Below are 22,994 nucleotides of genomic sequence, written 5' to 3'. Positions count from 1 at the left end.
GAGAAAATTTGTAGTTTTTATGTCTTCTTCTGGTCGACCAATGAGTCGACCAATCCCAGTTGACTCATGAGTCGACTGATGAGGAATTTTCCAGTTTCCTCGGTTTTGGATCTGTTTGGGTTGTTTCAGTTTAACTGAAATTGTTTATGCTTGTTTATTGATGTTGCGTGCTTTAATATGAATGAGGAGTTGCCTTGAATAATGGGTATTAGAAATTATTGTTTAATTTGTATCTTTACATATGAGATTACATGCGGACACGAGCTAAAGTTTACACACCTAGGTGCGTGTGAATTTCGTATAGGTATATCTTTCCACCTATCTCATTGATACTAGCACAGTTTGTTCAGTCCTCGTGTTGAACTATAATGCATTGAAGTCCTCGTGTTGGACTATAATCCATTTCAGTTCTCGTGTTGGACATTTATCTATTTGTCCATGTGTTGAACATCGGTTTAGACCTTGAGTTGAAACTTATACTTGTATTGACTGGACATGACACTTATATGAGTTGTGACATGACACCGTAATTAATTTCTGGGATGATTTTGCCTTCTTTTATTATTATTCTTGTATTAGATTTTGGGTTTGGTAATTAGGGATTTACAATTTGAGATACAAGGTATATACATGAGGGTTTCCTTATTTGGATTATTTCGTTCGACGTACCTATGCTCGTATTGTAATTTCCTAAATACTAAAATATATATATATATATAATCTGTATTTTTCTGTATACAACGAGCCCTTTCCCTTGCGGTTGGTTGTTATGTTGCTCGCTAGCATTTTGACGTTCGTTGTCCCTCCCCCTTTCAGGTAACGAGCCAGGAGCCCGGAGAGTTGCAAGTTGATGGCGATGCATTTTAGCTTCAGCTATCTATTTAGTTATATTTTCTTTTGAGCTCTACTGTAGACTTTTGTTTAGACATTTGAGAGTTTTATTCTAGAAGTTGTAAAGGCCGTGTGCCTTATTTCCTCTTGTCAAATATTTTATATTTAAGACTTGTTGAGTACTTCAGTTTATTTATTTCAGACATTGACTTGTACTTTAGTATGCTAGATGATGAAATATTAATTTGATCTCTATTATTTTATCTGTTGATTTCTGTATTATCTCTTACTTGCTTTTGTACCTACACTTTCTATTGACTCTACTAGAGAGATAATAATTGTGATGGTGAAACATGTTATTGCACGATGTGGTGCATGACAGGTTTGGAATTCTTGGTTTTATCTTGGATTGCATCCTTGTGTGAACCTAGGGGTGTCACAGATAGCTAATCCCCATAAAGTATTGATGATGAAAGTTACAATCTGACAACTTTCACAATACAAATGAGAGGTAAAAACTGACGACTCTCACATCTTAAAGGGCCAAATGCCAGGATCACAAGATAACAATCCTAGCAATGCTCTAATAGAAGAGATTACAAGTTGATGATCTCTTCAAAGCAAAACACGGAGTTCATCACCGCGTTCCAAGTTCAAGATGTGGAGCTCATAGTTGTGATTCAACATCAAGACATGGAGCTCATCGCTGCGTTCAAAGATTAAGACGCGGAGCACATCGTTGTGCGGAGTTCATCACCGTGTTCTATGATCAAGACGTGGAGCTAACTACCATGTTTTTAGCCCAATATGCAGAGCTTGCTACCGCGTTTTTAGTTCTAAATGCGAGGGTTGATTCCTGACCGTGAATCTCGCGTTTGACTAATTCAAACATGTTTTAAATGGTTCTAAAACAATTTTCCATGAATTAAGAGCATTAAACCCTCATTAAGGAGTGATTTAGGGGGGTGGTGGGGTGGTTACACCCCTTAAACACCTAAAAATAGCCGAGAAGTCAGCTACAAATGGATCCTTTTTGGATGATCTTGAATTAGCTTTGGTTGAAGCTTTTGGAGAACTTTTGGCTTGGCTTCTTGAACGCATTTCGCTTATCACTTAAGGTTGGCTTTTTGGGCTAAAAAGGATTAATTTTCTTTCTCAAATCAACTCTTCCCAAGAGTTCTTTACTCCACTAGAGTTTAAAACTTGCTCGTTAAGTTCTTCTAAAACTCATTTAGAGTTCTATACTTGCTTTGCGAGTTCTTCCCGAAGTTAAAGTCAAGAGACGAAGACCAAAGTTCCACGAAGTGAGGTGTTTAGATCTTTAATAGGATATAAGATTCAAAAGCCCATCGACACCAAGAAGAACCCAGTATTAAACAAAGGGAAGGATCTCCATCAATCCCTTCTCTCTTTTGTAAATTAGGAGACCGTTAAGAGAAAATTGTGATTTCTTTTGCCAAGTCAGTTAGAGAGAGGTTACATTGAGAGATTGTACTCATTCTTTTCTTAAGTCAGTTAAGGAGAATTAATAACATTTCGTCTCAACATTCTCGCAAATTTTCTGACCAACACTTACAATGTAATATCCTAACAATATGCAAAGATAAACAATATAACACAATAGGCGATATAAACATGTACAAGATATAACAATGATAATAGTTCACCAAGATAATCACAAACACAAAGGAAATAATCACGGAGTTTGGTCAACCCTTGACGTACATCTCTGCTCCTCACCTCGAGGAGATTCTCCACTATCTCAAATAACTACATATTCGATTTTCAAAGCTCACCAAAAAAAATTATAATACACACATTGACAATCACACAATATGATCCTTTAAGTGTTGGCCTACCCGTAGCACCTTCCTCTTATAATACACACATTGACAATCACACAATATGATCCTTTAAGTGTTGGCCTACCCGTAGCACCTTCCTCAAGTGCTTAGAATTATTACCTCTCCCTAGGCTTTTACAACCAAGCCACTCCTCTTGGAATTAACCCCGGTCTCTCCCAACCACTCCTCTAAGTGTCCTTGTGTATTATAACGTGTTATCAAAATTAAGTGCAAATAAAAAGGATTTGCTCTCTAAACAAGGATGAGAACAAATTTTAAGCACACTCTAAAAGATACACTCTCACAACCCAAATATACTATATGTGACATACTTAAGCTCAAGTGGTTGTGTGGGTAAGGAATGAGTATAATGAAATATAAACTCAAATCAATCTAGCATAAATATATGAGAATCAAAATATCAAATAGCTAGAAGATGAGTTTAGAAAAACTTCTCTAAAACAAGCAAGAGAGAGGTAGAGATTTGAGGTTGAGATCCTTAAGAATGATGTTGCAATCCTTCTCTTGTGAAACTCTCTTCATATAAAACAAACTTGATTTTTATTCAAAACACTTTAAACAAAACTACCAAAACTCTTTTTTAAACTTTCTTAGTTAAAACAAATGAGTCATGAGGCATATATATAGCCTCTCTAAAGAATCAGTCAAACTAGCCATTACAGTCAAAAACTAGCCAATCGGTCGACTGGTCAAATGAATCGGTCGACCGGTTAGTCCATAGTTGGCCTATACTGAAAAACAGAAGACACCGTCGGTCGACTAGTTAACATTATCGGTCAACTGACATACACTGATCGGTTAACTGATAATAGAGATGGGTTGACTAATAAGTTGACATTCCAGAAACTGAAAACTGCTAAAAACTTATTTTTGTAAATTCTATTTAAAATAACAAAACAACTCCAAAATTAATAAAACTTGGGGAAATATTTATATATATGAAAATAAATATGTTAGAGAAGAAATTTTTTTCATTTCTCATTTGTAAAAACACAAGTATTTTGCCAAAAACATCAAAAATATGAAATCATCAAAACTTGATTTTTGATAAAATCATTCCAAATAAGTTTTAAAATACTTTTCAACAGATTAATAGACTTGATGAAAGATATAAAATAGTATCGATAAGTCTATAATCCGAAAATAGCGATAAAACGAATATGTATGTGTAGTTTGAGCCTTAAATATAACACATAAAGTAAAGCCTAAACTTTAAAACTATATACTCAAGCAATTTGATTTTCAATATGGCTTGATCTTGGTAGCGGATGAAGCGATATAATATCTTGACTTGAATATGCGACGACTTCACTTCAATATCCCTAAAACTCCAAGAATATCATTGTTATGCTCAAATCCAAATTGAATGTACGTTAGATGAAAACACAAATACTAGAAATCAAGATTAGAAATTATTTGTAAATCATCAAAATAAAATTAGGCAATTGGCTCATAAATATGAGACCTAACATAACTGTGTGGTTAAAAAATTAAATCTATAAGATATAATAATTTGTTTTCTATCTTCTAGAATGCAAATTATATATTGGTTTCTCCACCCATGAGTTTAAATGAAAATGTTATACAATTCAATCTTCCCTATGATGGTTGCCGAAAACCATGTCTCCAACTTGCTTGATAATAGTTCCAGTGTCAATTTTCATCTCGCCTATAACATTATTGATATCATTATTGTTGTTTCCAGTTGGTCCTACGGAAATGAAGCTAGTTTTGACTTCTTTAGCATCAACACAACTGTGCAGGAGCATAGATGAAACTAATGATAAAAGAAGTACAAAGAAAATTTGGTTTGAAGGTGTCATATTTTGGTACTGTGTTGAGTGTAGATTAAATTTTATGTTTGAAGTTAGCTCCTTTTATAGGCATCATAAAGAACATTAAGGGTCCTTTATTCAATTAATACATCTAATTGAATAACATATTATTTATTAATTTTTTAAACTAGTAAGCATACATCTACAAAAAAATACGCTATTTAATATGTTAAAGTTGTCTTAATGTTACATTCACTGTAATCTAATTTTGCATCCGATCTGTCACCCCTTAATTATATAAAAAAACCTTCTTTTAGACATAACATGCATATTAATTGTTGGTATTATTACATTAAAATGTATGTCTACATTAAAAATACATTATAACTAAACATTTAAGAAGAATTTGTTATCTACTTGTAGCCATTTAGTAGCCATTTCATTATAGAGTTTGTAGAGGCAATATAACAACCCAAACTTTAAGAAATTTTGTGAAATTTACCTTTCTTTTTGTGTTATATGATCAAACAAAGTTTTTTCTATATATACAGAAACAAGTATGCATGTATGCTAGCGTGGTTCTTTAAGATTGACTCTACAGTTAATTTGACTTTTGAACTTTTGGAAGCTTTCCGCATAACCTCCTTAAACTTTATTTAGCTCAATTAACACATCTAAACATTAGAATGTCTTAGAAACTCTTTGAACTTTAATATTTACATTTTTCCATTGGACTCCGTATATGTAACTAGAAAAATGAAATGTTCCTAGAGGAAAAGACTTTTACTATTTATTATTTACGAGCAGCATGCACACGTCCCTAGATTGTAGGTTTTTTGGTAAGTAAGATTTTCTCATTACCAGTAATGAAATGAAGCATAAACTATTCATTTCTTTTTTCCTTTTTTTAGAAGAGAAAAAAATGAAGCACATCCTATTCATATATACAAAACCTGAGCTATATGGACATAAATCTCATCCAAAACTCACCATATATAAATACTAGGGTCTCTCTGTGAACTAACAGATTACAAGCCACCCCTACAAAAAGCACCCAAAAACATAGCTTTTGCTCAAAACTTGAGTATTTGAGATTGAGCTCTTCTCCTCAAAAGTTTAGTTTCAATTCTCATAGCATTGCACCAGAATCAATTGAATCCGGTATCTTTAAACTTTCACCTCAAATATGATAAACTGCAGACACTCCTCCCCGTATTCCTATGTAAGCTGAAAAACTAGCATTCCGTACATGGTATAAAAAACCACGACAATAGTCTTTTGGATAAGTAAATCGTAGAGTTTCCTCTCATAATTTTCTTCATCCATTAGAGAATTTAACTCCAGACACAAGGAGCATGACTGGTTTATACAAATGCCATAATTCTTTTCCAGATATGAGAGTAGAAATCACATGCGAAAAGAAGGTGATCTCTTGCCCTCTTATGAGTGTAGAATAGACTACAAAATATTCTCAACATGAATATCAGAATGTTCAAGTTTATGTTTAGTAGGAAGCCTATTCAAGCAAGTAATCCAAAATATAAAAGAGTGACTTGGAATAGTAGATTTAGTCCATGCTAGTGAAGTCCTTCTCTTTTTCTTTCCAACATTAGATTGAAGCTTCAGAAGTGCTAAATTCAGGCTTGTGCCCCTTCTAAATGCATCTAGAGCTATTAATATCAACACATTTCAATACCTCATCCCTTAATCTTTAAAGTGTGCTAAATTACCATGAGAATATGGGCCAAAAAATCAATTTCTTTTAAATAGAACCCATGTGTCAACTTCAATCGTAGAGAATCATGCTTTAAAGTGCTTGCCCATATATGTTTTATCATCAGCACAATATTAAAAAGTCCTATAGAGTGCAGACCAAGACCACCAGGACTTTTAGAAGAACGTATATTATTCTATGCAACTTTAGCTTTTTCATGATTGTTTAACATAACGGCTCTCCGCTTATCTGTTCTGCACACTTGATGACTTTCTCTAGTAAGATGAATATGAATTTCTCTAGTAAGATGAATATAAAACTTTAGAAATTTTGCATGGGATATATGTGACGCCCCAGGTTTCACGCAAGGCTGCAGTCCAAGGCGAAACCCGAAATGTCAAACTTGCCAAGCATCAAACACCATGCTACAACATATTTTACCATCACAGTCACTATCTCTCTAGTGGAAACAACAAATAGGTGAAAGTATCGACAGACAAATAATAGAGATAGAACAAACCAGATGTATGCAGAAGTAATAAGAGAATAATCATCAGTGAGCCTTACTAAAATAGAAATATCTATGAGTCTGAAATAAACCTCAAGTACAATGAGTCAAATAAAGTATCACTATCGCTCTCAGCCTCTACAAAATGAAATACAAGTCTAGAGTATTAACATAAATAACTAACTATGGAGTTCTGTAATAACTACTAAAATAATAATTAGCTCGATAGAATCTATGAAGAAATCCCATCAACCTACGACTCTCTGTGTGTCAGACTCGCTGCCTGAAAGGGGGGAGGGGGAAACAACGAGCGTCAAAGCGCTATAGAGAGATCATCTCCACCTCTACACAGGGAAAGGGGTAAGAGTATATAGAAAATACAGACAATATATAAGTATAAAATCATTCATATAAATCTATCTGGAGATTAGTATTTAGGAATCCATAACACGAGAGTTAGTACGTCGAGCGAAATAATCCAAACAAGGAAACCCTCATGTATATACCATGTCTCAAATTGTGACTCCCTAAATACTAATTCCAAACTCTATGAATGAAAAAGAACAATAAACAAAAAGGTAACACTCCAAACCTCAAACCTGTAGAACAAATATCTCATCCTGATCTACACTCGGGTAGACGAATCTAACATAAGAGAAACTCATCCAAAACAAAGATTAATCACAAGCCCTGTCGTGTAAGCCACGGTCTCAGAGAAAACACCCTACTTACGGGTATTCCAAATGGAAGAAAAACTACAATTTATAATACTTATAATTGTGCATCTCATGTGCATTAGCGATACTCTTGTAATATTCTTACTCAATCGCTCTGTGGCAATAGGTTTTATCTCTCTATCTCGGATACATAAAATGACGATACTTTTGTAATGTTTTTACTCAATCGCCCTACAAAAATGGGTTTTATTTCCCCAATCCGGATACATAATATGATGATACTTTTGTAATATTCTTACTCAATCGCTCTGCGAAAATAGGTTTCATCTCCCTATTAAGGAAACATGAAATTTTGCATACTCTTCATATTTATTTATCGAATTAAATTATGACAAAAAAAACATGTTAACACAACATATTCTAAACATACGCGAACATATCTCGGTATGCATGTTCATATCTGTTGTTCACTGACATCTCAGGTGTTAATCAACTCATAAACATTGTATCATAACAGTACAAGGTCGAGAGACTTGTTCGAAAACAAAAAAAAAATCAAACAAAACATGCACAGTCCGATATACAGTTTGGCGGTCGATCGCAATTATGCGGTGGTCGATCGCGATGGGTTCCAAGGCCTACCCAGGCCTCTGCCCTGCATGCAGTCGACCGCCACTATGGCGCGATCAACCATAGGCTAAAATTCTAGATTCTAAATCTGGTTGTGTGTGTTGTGTTCACGCCGTGTTTAGGTGATTCAAACATGATTGAAGCAATATGAATCTTACATGAAAACATGTCAACAACAGATAAAAACTTCTGGGAGAAACACAATATATAATACATGATTATGTGCATAAAAATTCATATTTAAAACCCTAAAACATGCATAAGAACTTAAAACAAAAAACAATTCATCTTTCTTTAGATTAAACAACTTTTAAGTCATTTTCAGATCTTAAATATCTTCTGTAAATTCGTTCTCAAACCTTTTCATATAGAAAGACCTAGTCTTTATACATATAATACAAAAGAATTGAATTTTATTCATAAACTAGTTAATTTGGCTCTATAAAACATGTTAAAAACTCTTTAAAAACATTTAAAAAACTAGGAGGGGGATTAGCAGAGACGAACTCGCCTGAGATTTGTAGAAAAGCGTTTAATATGCCAAACAAAAGAAGATCTCCACTCCAAAAGCCAAAAACCACACGAAATCCTGCTCAAAAGCCTCCAATCTTCTCCAAGAATCAAGTTGGGGTTTATGGGGGTTTGGTGGCTGTTACGGTTTTTAGGAAAACTAAGAAATTAGTGAAAGATTGATATATAAACCAAGGAAAATGAATATGGGCTTTAGAAATCCGTAACCAACTCCAATAGGAGAAAAGCTTATGCAGGTCTCGCGGTCAACCGCGGCGGTCGACCGGATTGGAATTTTCCAGCTCATTATATATTTGGCCATTGTGCATATTTTGTGCATTTGCATTCATATTTTCACAAATATACATTGAATTGATCTCAAATCAATTCTTATCATACTCAAACATCAAGATATGTTATTTTTTTACTATATAACATATTTATCTTTATTTATCATAAAATATTTAAATTTACAGGGTTTTACATTCTTCTCCCCATAAAAAAATTTTGTCCTCGAAATTCTGTAATCGTATCTTAGGAATTAATAATATGAGAAAGACACTAAGAGGGGATAATCCAGACAAGAAAACCCTCCCATACACATCTCGTACCATTAATCCTTAGATATGAATAACTAGCAATATCTATGCTTAACAATCTAAAATGTGAATACTAGCAATATCTCGTACCATTTAACCCCTAACTAAACGAAACTAGTACGTCAGGCGAAAAATCCAAACAAGAAACCCGCCATATATATACCATGTGTTCCTAATGATTAGGATCTATGTGTTAATACCCCCATTCTAGCTTTAAATATAAATATGACCATATAGAAAATCAAAAATCATAAATATCAATAAGCTATAACCAAATCATTTTATGCACTCGAATAGGTGCGGGCAGTCGTGACGTATATCCTCCTCGCGCTCCCAAGAAGCCTCATCAGCTCTTTTCTATCTCTATTGAACTTTAACTTAAGGTATTACTTCCTTTCTAAGCCTCTCATCCTCTCTAGTAAGAATATAATCCGTGATCTCCATGGTAGTTAAATCTATCTGAAACTCAAATTTTGGTGCATCAATCACTCTCTGCTGCTCCTCATCGCGCAATTACTTCTAAATTATCAAAACATGGAAAACATCGTGTATACTCGACATTGATGCTAGAAGATCTAGTCCATACAAAACGGCTCCAAAAATGTTCAACTCTCATGAACGGATCAATATATCTCGGGGTAAACCTTTTCCGTCTACCGAGTCGATGAACTCGTCGACGATATTTTCAATAAGACATAGTCCCCAATCTAGAACTCTAATGGTCATCGTCTCTGGTCTACGTAACTCTTCTGATGACTATGTGCTACAAGAATATGCTCCCAAACCTCTGTTACCTTCCCTGTAGTCCACCACACAAGCTCTTGTCTAAGCAATAAACTTTTTTGTAATTCGGCCCAATGAATAAGCAATCTATAATGCCTCCCGTACCATGCCTCATACGTTGTTATGCTAATAGTTGATGATAAATGATATTATAATCACACTCAATCAATAGGATATGATCCTCCCAGCTATCCTGCAAGTCTATAATATATGTTTGCTACATGTTTTCCGACACTTGGTTTACTCTCTCCATTTGTCCATCCGTCTGCGGATGGAAAATACTAGAATATCACACTGGCTACCTAACAAATACTAGGAACTTAGAATATCACACTGGCTACCTAACAAATACTAGGAACTCTTCCAGAAGTGCCTCTTCACATCTTTGTATATTTTCATTGTACCTAGATTCACTGTATATCTGGTATGATGCGCCTCAACTGTCGTGAAATATAAACTATACCCTCCAGGTCTGCATCAAAACACCTCCTAGTCCTCCTAATAACGTGTCCACGTAAATGAAAAATGTTGTATCACTGTTCAAAAAGGTCAAAATTGTTACTGTAATCTATCTAGCTTTAATAGTTGTTAGATCCTAGAGGAGGGGGGGGGGTGATTAGGATCTTATGCTAATCTAATCCGATTTTATGCCAATTAAAACTAATTAATAAGTTATCCTAGCAAGTATGAAATACAACAATATATATGAGCAAGGATGAGCAATATAAACAAAGGTAAATATCCTAGCAATGAGATATACTATGAGATATATACAAGGATATATAATTAACACAAGGGTAAATAATCTAAACTAGATAGTGGGCAATATAATCAACAAGCAATATACAAAGGCGATATAAGATATGAACATAAAAATAAGTACGCCAATGCAATCACAAACAAACGATATGATTACGGAGTTCGGTCCCCACGACCTACGTCTCCGCTCCTCACCTCGAGGAGATCTCCACTATCACAATCGGGTTTTTTACGTTTACCCGAACAATGTTTACACCTCACAATACAGTTTTCTAGTTTACCGAAAACTCTACAACTAACACACTCTTGTAATCCCACTCTACACCCTCTCAAGTGTTGAACTAGACGTGTCTCCCTCAAGTGCTCGAATACAATCTCTCCCTAGGTTTGTCAACTGACGCCACTCCTCTTGGGACGATCCCCGACTCTCGTCACACACTTCTCTCGGTGTACAAGTGTATTACAAAGTGATCTCACAATTAAAGCTCACAAATCAAATGATTTTTCTCTAAACAAGGTGAGAACTCAATTAAGCACAACTCATAGTCACAAACCCACAACCCTAAATTATACTATGAATGTAAATACAATAAGCTCAATGTGGGTGTGTGTAACAATGAGATAATATAATCAAATCTAAACTCAATATAAAAACTAGCTTTAAATAATGATAATCAAATAACTAAGAAAATGTAAAGCTAGATAAGAGTTTAGAAAACTTCTCAATAGATCAAGAGGTGGAGGGAGAATAGTTGGAAGCTCAAACTTCAATAGATGATCTCCTCAAGCTCTTGTGGAATTGATTTCACAAACTCAAACTTCCAAATGCTTAAAAGCTTCTTAAACAAACTTAAACCAAACTTAAACTCTTTTAAAACTTCTTTAAAACATTCTCTTGTGTTAGAAAATAGTTATGACAAAGGGGTATATATAGGCTTGAAAAAAGCAACTCAAGAAACCCCAAAAACCCACTAAAAACAAAAAACAGAATGTTATCGTTACTGTGCAACGGTAACATTGGCGGTCGACCGTCACGGTCGACCGCACAAAGAAAAACTATAAACTACTCTCTGTTCTGTAGATGGCTGACTGTCATGGTCGACCATACTGTAGAACGGTCGACCGTGGCGGTCGACCACACTGTTGCAATGTGCACAAACAATTTCAGGTTTTGACAGATTCTGGAAATTTACGTATCTGATTTTGTAAAATCAATTAAAAATAGTAAATAAACTACAAAAATTATGAAATTTTAAAGGAAGGTTTTAGACATGTAGATGAACATGATAGAGAAAGAATTTCTAAAATATCACTTTCCAGTTGATAGAAATAAATATTTTAACACATATATATAGCTTCTAAAAAAACTGCTGAAAATACGGTTTTGTAAATTCAATTGAAAATAACTAAACAACTCCAAAATTAGTAAAACTTGGAAAACTTTTTATATATATGATGATAAACATGTAAATGAAGAAAATTTTTCAAATCGCGTTTCCCAATTGTGAAAACTCATGTATTTTGCAAGAATGTCCAAAACATGAAAAGTTGATATACATGAAATTTTAACATTTTGGCTAAACCATATTTTGAAACTTTACAAAATTATTTTGTAGACTTGACAAAGGATGTATATAACTATTGTTAAGTCCAAAAACTAAGAATATAAGATTTTCATAAAATTGCATATCTTTGCAAACTTTTCAAAAACAATAAATATGATTTCATTAAATATACACTTGATATTGATAAAATCATATATAATCATATAAACATGAAATAAAAAGTATTTTCCAATTATATTCAATTGTTTCATATTTAAACTTGAAAAACTAAAAAATAAATATGAAGGATGTAATTTCATATTTATGTATACTTGGAAACCAAAACATGTATGTATATATATGACTATATATATACATAGAAACCAATAAATGTGTGTGTGTATATTATATTGAGATTAAGATACTAACACACATAATATAAACTCCTAAACTAAATTACCCAACCTTGATCTTGATCTTCAATAAGCTTGACTTGGTACACTTGCAGAAGAAGCTTGAACTTGTATCTTTAACTTGAATGTACATTACTTCACTCCACTATTCTGCCAACCTCCATTGGATATAATCGTTGAAGCTCTATTCCATCCATCCTCCAATATGTTGTTTGTCTACAATAAATAGAACACTAGATAAATTACATTAGAAATAAATTATTTGTTAAACATCATCAAAACAAGAAGGCCAACAATAGTCTCAAAGGCTTCCTGGCATCCCGTGCCCAAAGCAAACTATACACCCTTCTTCGTAAGGTGTGTAAGTTATATCACAATCTTCGAAAAGTCCTGAATGAACTTTCTCTTATACCCTACCAAAACTATGATTCTCTATAATGATTCTTAGTGGCTCCCAATCATGTACAGCCTCAACAATGGCTAGATCCACTGCTATACCCTCCCTGCTGATGACGTGGCCTAGAAATCTGACATCTAATAGCCAAAAATAGTATTTTCTAAACTCAACGCATCACTGATGCCTCTAATCTTGACTGTCCACTATGCCTGTAATGCCAATAGCAGATGTTGGTCGTGTTCTGCCTCTGATCTCGAAAAGATAAGGATGTCGTTTATAAAATGACTACGAAGTGGTCCTAACATGGACGGAAAACCTAGTTCATCAAATCCATGAATACCACGGGTGCATTGATCAGCCAAAATGGCATGATAAGAACTCAAAAGACCCATATCGAGTCAGAAAATGTGGTTTTAGAAATATCCATTTAACGCACTCGCAACTGGAACTAACTAGAACGAAGATTAATCTTCGAGAAATGCTACGCTCCCTGTAGCTGGTCGAACAAGTCATAAATCCTTGATAGTGGCGATGTAGGGAAACAACCTCTCTCACTGGAGAAACATAGGTATGTTCTAAAAGACATCCTGATACTCTGAGATGACTCCGTTCTCACTCAAAACTGTACCCCAATCCCGTATCATCACCTTTACGACGTATGCCAGAAATAACTTCGCATTCTGGTTACCCTATGAGGTTGCTACTATCTATACAATCCCAACGAATGCTCACAAGCGTACTATTTTAGCAAAACAGTCGATACTAATATTTTTATGATGATAACCATTTCATACCAAGAATGACGTCGAAATTCGACATCCACAAAAACGACCATGTCAAAGATGAACTCAAACTCATCTATACTGATGACACATCTCCTACATATACTCTCTAATAGGAACATCTCCCCTAAAGGAGTAGAAACTAATAACAGATTATCTAAGGGATGTGTAACTAACTGAAGCCTATACATGAGGGCATGAAATATGAAGGAATATGAAGTTCCTGAATCAAACAAGATTCGAGCTGGATAATAATTTACTATAAAAACTCCGCTCACACTATGCTCACGTGGTATGACTACATAAACTTTGCTGGTGGCGGGTGCCTACTTTGCTGCTGGTGGTGAAACACATGGGTCCATCTGACACTGATGAATACTCTGAATAACGTAATTCTGGCCTATAGGCCCCTAAATCCTTGGAATAACCGGTAGTACATCTATCCACTAATGCTGGTCATAACCGCGGCCCTAAGACTATTGATCCTGACCTCTGTCATGCTGGTCTCCTGCTAGTGTACTGCGACAATCCTTCACTTTATGTTTGATCTTGTTACAATTGTATCATGTATCCCTAATCCTACGCTGCTGCGTTGCTATCGAATCATGTTGTGCTCTCTTCTTATAATGTCTTTGTTGCTGATGGTAAAAATCTTTACCCCACTGCTGTGTCCTCTAGATCCTACAATAGGTCTCTTGCCCTTGTCATTTCTATCATGCTAGTCTTGATTTCATAATTAATTATAGACATATCTCACTATTTTAATCGAACTAGCTCTAACTGCTTGTTGAAGGAGTAAACAAAATTTTTCCAAATAACTGATATTCATTATCCCGGCAAAAATATGAAATCGTAGCTATTCTTTGCTGCTATTCCCTGGTGATGTCCTCTATGCTAAATATTTTAAACCTCTGGTTTAGTATTGAGTCTACGTTAAGAAATTTTCACATATTCTTGCAGCTATACTACAAGTCTATAATCTATATAATGTACTGTTTTGGCCTGTGCATGTTTGTTTGACTTTGTTTTGGTTTTCGAGAGAGTTCCTTGATCTCGTACTGATATATTACTATGTTTAAGAGTTGTTTAACACCTGGGATGATGGTGAATATTAGATATGGATATACACATCGAGATATGTGCTCGTATGCTTAGAATATATTGTGTTAACATACTTTTCATCGCAAGTTAAATCGATAAATACACATAAAGAATATAGTAAACTCATGTATCTAGAATAAGGAGATAAAACATTTTTCTACAAGACGATTGAGTAAGAGTATTATAAAAGTATCATCATTTCATGTTTCCGGTATAGGAAGATAAAACCTATTTCCGCAGGACGATTGAGTAAGAGTATTATAAAGGTATCATCATTTCATGTATTCGGATTAGGAAGATAAAACCTATTACCATAGAGCGATTGAGTAAGAATATTACAAGAGTATCTCTATTGCACAAGGAGATGTACACATATATGTATTATCAGTTGTAGTTACTCCCATGTTAGATTACCCATGAGTAGGGTACATTCTTTAATTTGTGGCATACAAGATATAGTCTATGGTGATTTTTGAGTTGGATGATATTCTCTTATTATTGCGCCAACTACTTGAGAAGTAGTTCGAGATTTTGACATTTGTTCTATATGGTGAGGCTTGGAGTATTTCTTTTGAGTGTTGTTTTTATTTAGAGAGTTGGAATTGGTATTTAGGGAACTATAATTTGAGACATATGGTATATATATGAGAGTTTTCTTGTTTGAATTATTTTGCTCAACGTACTACATCTCGTCTTGTAGGTGTCTAAATATTAACTCTATTAGATATGGGGAAAATAATATAGGTAGACTATGCTTAATAGATAGAGCATCCACTTCATCTAGCAGCCCTTCCCCTGGAGGCTGATGGAGGTGATCTTGCTGTAGCGTTCTGACGCTCTTGTTGTTATTTTTTTGTTTAAATTATCTCTTTCAGGCAAATCAGAGTCTCGGAGAGCCACAGGATGACGGAGTTCTAGCATAGTCGTCGTTGCATAGTCTTAGTAGCTGAAGCTCCATTGTATAGTTATGTTCCTTGTTCAAACTTTAGAGTTATAATCATTTTGTAGAGGATGAGTGCCCTAGTGAGGTTTCATTTGACTCATTATATTGAGATGTATTTCAGACTCAAAGATATTTTCATTCTGTTTCAGTTGGGCTCATTTATTTATATACTTCTTCCGTTCATATCTGATTTTGTACTACTTCTATTATTTGCTTGTTTTGTACCTTCACCTATTTGTTGATTCCACTAGAGAGATAGTGACTGTGATGGTGAAACATGTTGTAGCATGGTGTTTGGTGCTTAATATGTTTAACAATCCGGGTTTCACCTTGGACAACAACCTTGTGTTAACCCTGGGGCGTCACATTAGGGATAGATCTGATAAGTTATGGTCTCCTTCAAATGAGAAAAGCTTAGAAGTCTAGCAGTTAACTTTCTTAATCATCGTGTGATGCGCCTGGTTCACACATGGCTGAAGTCCAAGCTGAACCCAAAGATATTAAACATGTCATGCACCGAAACCATGCATAAACATGTTTCACAATCACCATTGTAATTACCATGAATTTTTGATACTAGTTAAAATAATTTTTTGGTATTTAAAATATTCAATTATTATTTTTAAAAGAGTATTTGTATTTTCTTAATTTTTTAGAATATTCTATGATTTAAAAATCTGATTTTATATTTATTTAAATGATTTTGATAATTATAAATTAACTTGATGTAGAACTTTTGAATTAATATCTATTGTGTTATTATTATTATTACATATTATTTATAAATAATTTTTTCTTATTATTCAATTTTAATCCTTAATTAACTTCTTAATTATAAACTCTAACCCTAACCTATATATATACCCTCACCCTCTCTCCTCTCTCTCACGTACCCTCAAGCCCGTTACCACCCTCTCTCTTCCTCTCTTGTTCTCTCTCTTCCAACCCCGACCAAACCTCCGACAGCCTCCTCCTTGCTAGCCTCTTCCCCTCGAATAGCCCCCATCCCGCACCAGGCTGCCGCAACCGCCTCCCCTTTCTTGCTCCTCCTTAACCTCCTCCTACCCGTAGCCCCTCCCCTACGCTGAGACTCGCCCCACACCCCTTAACCTACGCAGTCTCCCAGATCCTCGCCAAGCCCGCTGCTCCTCTCGCGCCGCCCAATCATAAGCTGCCCCAGCTTGCTCCGTCGCTCGCTGTGCCAAGCTCCTCTGCTCCTCTCGCGCCGCCCAATCATAAGCTGCCCCAGCTTGCTCCGTCGCTCGCTGTGCCAAGCTCCTGCCGCGTCGTCGACCATCACCCAACCGCATCCTCAACCATCAGATATGTCACCATCATTGTCGAACCCCGTAAAATTTTATAAGGATATATAGATATTGAATTATTAGTGATGAATAATTCTTTTGTGAAAATTTATCATATATACATATATATATTGAATGTGATGAATCATGTTTGGGAGCCTAACAAGAAATTCTATGTTGGAGAAAACAAGTGGATTCACCAGGATGTCAAACAGACATAGCAGGCAGTTGTCCTGCTGTGCGGTCGACCGCGACATGCGCGGCGGTCGACCGCACAACAGTCGGGCACTCAGGGGACTTTTCTCCTGTTGTGCGGTCGACCGCGCTGGGCGCGGCGGTCGACCGCACAGCGGGCAGAGAGTTTTTCTGTGTTGGGTCTTAACGGGTTTCGGGTCGGGTTCGGGTCGGGTTGTGGGGATAGTATATATACTATTATACCCAAGAGAGCCCCATTTTCCATCTGATATCAGAACCCTAGCCCCCTCTCTCCCCTCAAACCCTAGTTTCTCACTCCTTGGTGATTTGGAGGAGCTTTGGAGGGCTTTTCAGCGAATTGTTGGTGGATTCAGCGAGAGGGATCATCTTCCTCCAGATCTAGGGCTTCGTTTTCGTCGAAGGCGAGTAACATCCCACCCAACTTCATCCCTTTTCCTTTTTATGCTTGGATTTGAGTTTTATTCGGTTTTTATTGAGCCCAAAATCGTATTTTTGTGTAGATAAGTAGATCTTATGGCATGGGATGCAAGAATCATATATTTCAGTCTTAAAAAGTTCACTAATGATGTTTAATTAAATGAGTTTTTGATCTGAAACACTTTTATGAGAGTTAAACTCATTTTTACTATTTAAGAACTTTTAAAATCATGTTGTTTAAGGTTTGGGATTTTTGATAATGAGGTTTTAACCATTTAAACTTGTTGTTTATTGCCATAGTTCTCTATTAAAAGGTTATAGTATAATGGGTATAGAAATCCCCAAGTTTTTGTATGAGTTCGGTAGCTGACAGAACCCAGAATGAGGTTCTGTCCGCCCAGCGGTCGACCGCATAGGACTCAGCGGTCGACCGTCGCGCGTTCCTGCCTGCAGAATCGTTTCTGCGCTTTGGGCGGTCGACCGGCATGACCTCTGCGGTCGACCGCCGCTCAGCTTCTGAGCCCAGTAGTTCTCGGGCCTGCGAGCGGTCGACCGGAGTGGGTTCTGTGGTCGACCGCCGTACAGTTTTTCATGCCCTGTTTGTTTCTGCGGTCGACCATGTGATCACTATTATTCCATCAGTTGTGTCTTGCAATATCTTTTACTTGCTTTTGTACCTACACATGTTATTGATTCCACTAGACAGATGTTAATTGTGATGGTGAGACATGTTATTGTACGGTGTGGTGCATGGCAAGTTTGACATTCTTGGTTTTACCTTGGACTGCAGCCTTGTGTGAACCCAGGGGCGTCACAATTGGTATCAGAGCTCTAGTTCCAGCATCCTTAGGATCATCCTGTGTCGAGTCATGGAGCTAGGATAGAGTTTCCTAGGATTCATGTATAGAGTCCGTAAGGATTTCCTAGTATGAGTGAGGACGATATATGCGTATACCTCAAAATTTGAGGAAATTTTTTTTTATGATAAGTATTTTGCAAAATTTAAAGTATTTTGTGTGAATACTATATGTTATGAAGATTGTATTGTGATACACTATTTATAGAAGTTTATTTTGACTCATAAACTTTTATTTTCTTATGATCAGAGAGATGGCAGGACGTGGTAGACCTCGTACCAGGAGAGCAACCCAGGCAGAGTCACAGCAGACTCCATCAGAGCAGCAGCCAGCTCAGTCCGAGCCTCAGCAGGCTCCACCCGAGCCGCAACAGGCTCCTCAGTATTTGGTGGACATCATGGCTCTTCTCATTGCCCGGATGACAGCCATTGAGGAGTTGGTGACTACTCATATAGCACCACGGACACCACCACCACCGGTAGCTCAGCAGCAGGGGATACCTGCCGTTCCTGTCAGAGAGAGACCCCCAGAGGTCACGCCTGCAGCTATTCCTCTAGCAGTCCCAGACAGAGCCACAGAGCAGGAGGCTTGGCTCCGTATGGTTGAGAGGTACCAGAAGATGAGAGCACCTGAGTTTCAGGGATCACCAGACCCTCTGGCAGCCCATAAGTGGAAGGAGGATGTGAGCAACATTCTCGACATACTCAGTGTGGACTCAGTTCAGAGGCAGAGGTTGACATCCTACAGTCTGAAGGGTGATGCTGGGAGATGGTACCAACTTCAGTTCCCTCCAGAGCAGATGATGACCCTCACATGGGAGGACTTCATATATTTCTTTGATGGGCAGTACATTTCCTCTACAGCACGGACAGGGAAGGAGCTCGAGTTATCCTGTTTGACTCAAGGGGACATGACAGTTGCAGATTTTGAGAGCAGGTTTATGGAGTTGCTACATTTCATGGGTATGTGGCAGACAGGAGAGCGTCAGGCTCAGATGTTCTTGGCTGGGCTTCGCCCTAACCTCCGACGGTACCTCGTGTCGAGGAGATTTTATTCAGTCAGGGAGGTAGCTGAGGCTGCCACTTCTCAGGAGACTGAGACTTCTATGTTCCAGAAAGACAAGGAAGGGAAGGCCAAGACCGGACAGAGTGGGGACAAGGGCAAGAACAAGAGATCTTTTTCTGGACCTCAGCAGCAGCATCAGGGTCCTTATAAAAAGGGACCCCAACAGGATCAGAGGGCGCATCAGCAGCGCAGGTTCCAAGGGTCTTGCTTTAACTGTCGCAAGGTCGGACATGAGGCATCAGAATGCCGTAGCGCACCAGCAGGAGCCCAGCAGGGTAAGGGTCCGAACCAGCAGCAGCAGAGACAGCAGGGCAGAGGTCAGGTCCAGCAGAACAGGCTTGAGGCACCGCCAGCAGCTCAGAGGACTGAGGGTCAGATTCGGGCAGTTCAGGAGATTTCTCAGGGGCAGATTATCCCATATTCTCCATCCCCATCAGCAGAGCAGTCTTCAACCACAGGCAGAGTATATGCGGTGGTTCCCCATGATCACGGAGCCAGCGGAGCTGTAGTGGAGGTTCACATTCTTTCATCTCGCATGCATTTATGACTAGACTCCAGCTCGTAGCTCAGCCTCTAGATACCCCTCTATCTGTTTCCACCCCTTTAGGTGAGGTATCGCTTCTAGAGAGCGTTTGTAGGAGGTGTACCGTCAGTCTAGACGAGTCGGAGTTCATAGTAGATTTGATAGTGTTGCTTATGTCCGAGTTCGATATTATCCTTGGTATGGATTGGTTGTCTTCCTACCATGTTAGCATTGACTGCTTTGCGAAGACAGTCAAGTTGCGAGCGTCCGATGGGTACGAGATGATTGTAGCCGCCTCTCAGGGCAACCGACTTGTGGAGTCATTTCTGGCATACATCGAGGAGGTGATGTGACGGGATCAGGGTGCTGAGTTATTAGAGACTAGAGTTGTCTCAGAGTATCAGGATGTCTTTCAGGACATACCTGGATTACCTCCGGTGAGAGAGGTGGAGTTCTGTATCGAGTTGCAGCCAGGCACAGCCCTGATATCCCGCGCACCTGGATGAGTTGTTAGCTCAGGGTTTTATTCGCCGGAGTCATTCTCCGTGGGGCGCGCCGGTCCTCTTCGTGAAGAAGAAGGACAGTAGTATGAGATTATGCATAGATTATAGAGAGTTGAACAAGGTCACTATCCGGAATAGGTACCCACTACCTAGGATTGCTGATTTGTTTGACCAGTTGCAGGGTGCGCAGTATTTCTCAAAGATTGATCTTCGTTCTGGATATCATCAGTTGCGGGTTCGGAAGATGGATATTCCCAAGACCGCCTTTCTTACTCGATATGGTTCTTTCAAGTTCTTGGTCATGCCATTTGGATTGACCAATGCACCCGCGATATTCATGAACTTGATGAACCGGGTGTTCCGTCCCTTCTTAGATCAGTTCGTGATCATTTTCATCGATGATATTCTCAATTACTCGAGGTCAGAGGCGGATCATGAGGAGCATCTACGGATAGCATTGAGGACTCTTCAGGAGCATCAGCTGTATGCTAAGTTCAGCAAGTGCGAGTTTTGGCTTTCAGAAGTCAGATTTCTTGGCCATGTCATCAGTCGAGAGGGTATAGCAGTGGACCCGACTAAGGTCACGGCAGTCCTTGATTGGGAGCCACCGAAGACGGTGACAGAGATTCGCAGCTTTTTGGGCTTAGCTGGATATTATAAGAAGTTCATTCAGGACTTCTCGAAGATTTCGACGCCTATTACACGCCTTACGAAGAAGGGTGTGCAGTTCATATGGAGCATGGAGTGCCAGAAGGCCTTTGATATTTTGAAGACTAAGTTGACTACAGCGCCGGTTTTGACTATTCCGAGCAGTGATAGGACATTTGTTGTGTATACAGATGCGTCATTGGCAGGCTTAGGAGGCGTATAGACTCAGAGAGTGGTGGCCTATATCTCATGGCAGTTGAGGGTGCATGAGCAGAACTACCCCACTCATGACTTGGAGGTAGCAGCAGTGGTGTTTGCACTAAAGTCATGGAGGCACTACTTGTATGGAGTGCAGTTTGAACTATTCACAGACCATCAGAGTTTGAAGTAGCTCTTTTCTCAGAAGGAACTCAATCAGAGGCAGAGGAGGTGGATTGAGTTTATCAAGGACTACGAGTTCGCGATTCAGTATCATCCAGGGAAGGCGAACGTCGTAGCAGATGCTTTGAGTAGGAAGCGTCGGCATCGGGTTGCGGCTTTGAGGTGTTCCTTGTACAGAGATCTTATCACTCTTATCTAGTTTGATATTAAACCCGAGATTGGAGGAACCAGTGCATTCTTGGGAGCTATGTTAGTGCAGCCATCTTGGAGTGACAGGGTTGTCAGAGCTCAGTTGAAGGACTCTTGGATTCAAACCTGTAAGGGGGAGATTTCCAAATAGCCTAAGGTGGACTGGACCATTGGAGCAGATGGAGGATTACGGATGAAGGGTAGTGTAAAACCCCAAAAATTTCTATAATATATATATATATGTTTGAATTATTAATAGTAAATAATTCCCTTGTGATGAATAATCATATATAAACACATATATGCGCCATATGAATGTAATTATCTATGTTTGAAAACCCATCAAGTACTGATTTGTGAGAGGAATCGAGTTTTAAATCCCAGACTAAGGATTTTATATCTCAGCAAAAATATTTGTGCTGAGCGGTCGACCGGTACGGTCGACCGTGGCGGTCGACCAGACCGGTCGACCGATCAGCGGTCATTTTGTTTCCAGGTTCGGGTTTTAGTTTTGGGCTATTGGATTTCGGGTCGGGTTGGGGAATTGGTATTTATACCAACTCAACCCAGGAGAGTTTCTCTTCTCCTCAGACGTAAACCCTAGCCCCCCTTTTCTCTCCCCTCTCAAAACCCTAATTTGAACTGGTGATTTTGGGGAAATCTGAAGGAGCTGCAGTGGGAGTTGCAGATCAGGTGGAAGGAGATCCTCAACAGGAATCTTTGCAGCACCCAAGGCGAGTAATTTCTCGCCCAACCCCTACCCCTTTCATTTTCATGTCAAGAACTGAGTTTTTATTGGTTTTTATGGATCCAAATTCGTATTTTTAAAGTAACTAATAGAGTATTATGGCATAGAATAGGGATTTGGGATTTTATCTGTTTTAAAAACTCACCAACGTTTTCTGTTAAAGAGACCCAGATCTGAATATGTTTAAAAAGGAGAAAAAACCCTGTTTTTGTTGATTAACTATACATAGATCATGTTTAACTATGTTTGGGATTGATAATGAATCCTCAATGTATAAGTTTTCTTTATTTACCTGTTAAATGACAAATTTCA

Source organism: Asparagus officinalis, chromosome 1 (assembly GCF_001876935.1).
Source record: "Asparagus officinalis chromosome 1, Aspof.V1, whole genome shotgun sequence".
In the NCBI taxonomy this organism is placed as follows: Eukaryota; Viridiplantae; Streptophyta; class Magnoliopsida; order Asparagales; family Asparagaceae; genus Asparagus; species Asparagus officinalis.
The sequence above is the reverse complement of the archived record's forward strand: the minus strand, read 5'-3'. Positions refer to the sequence as shown.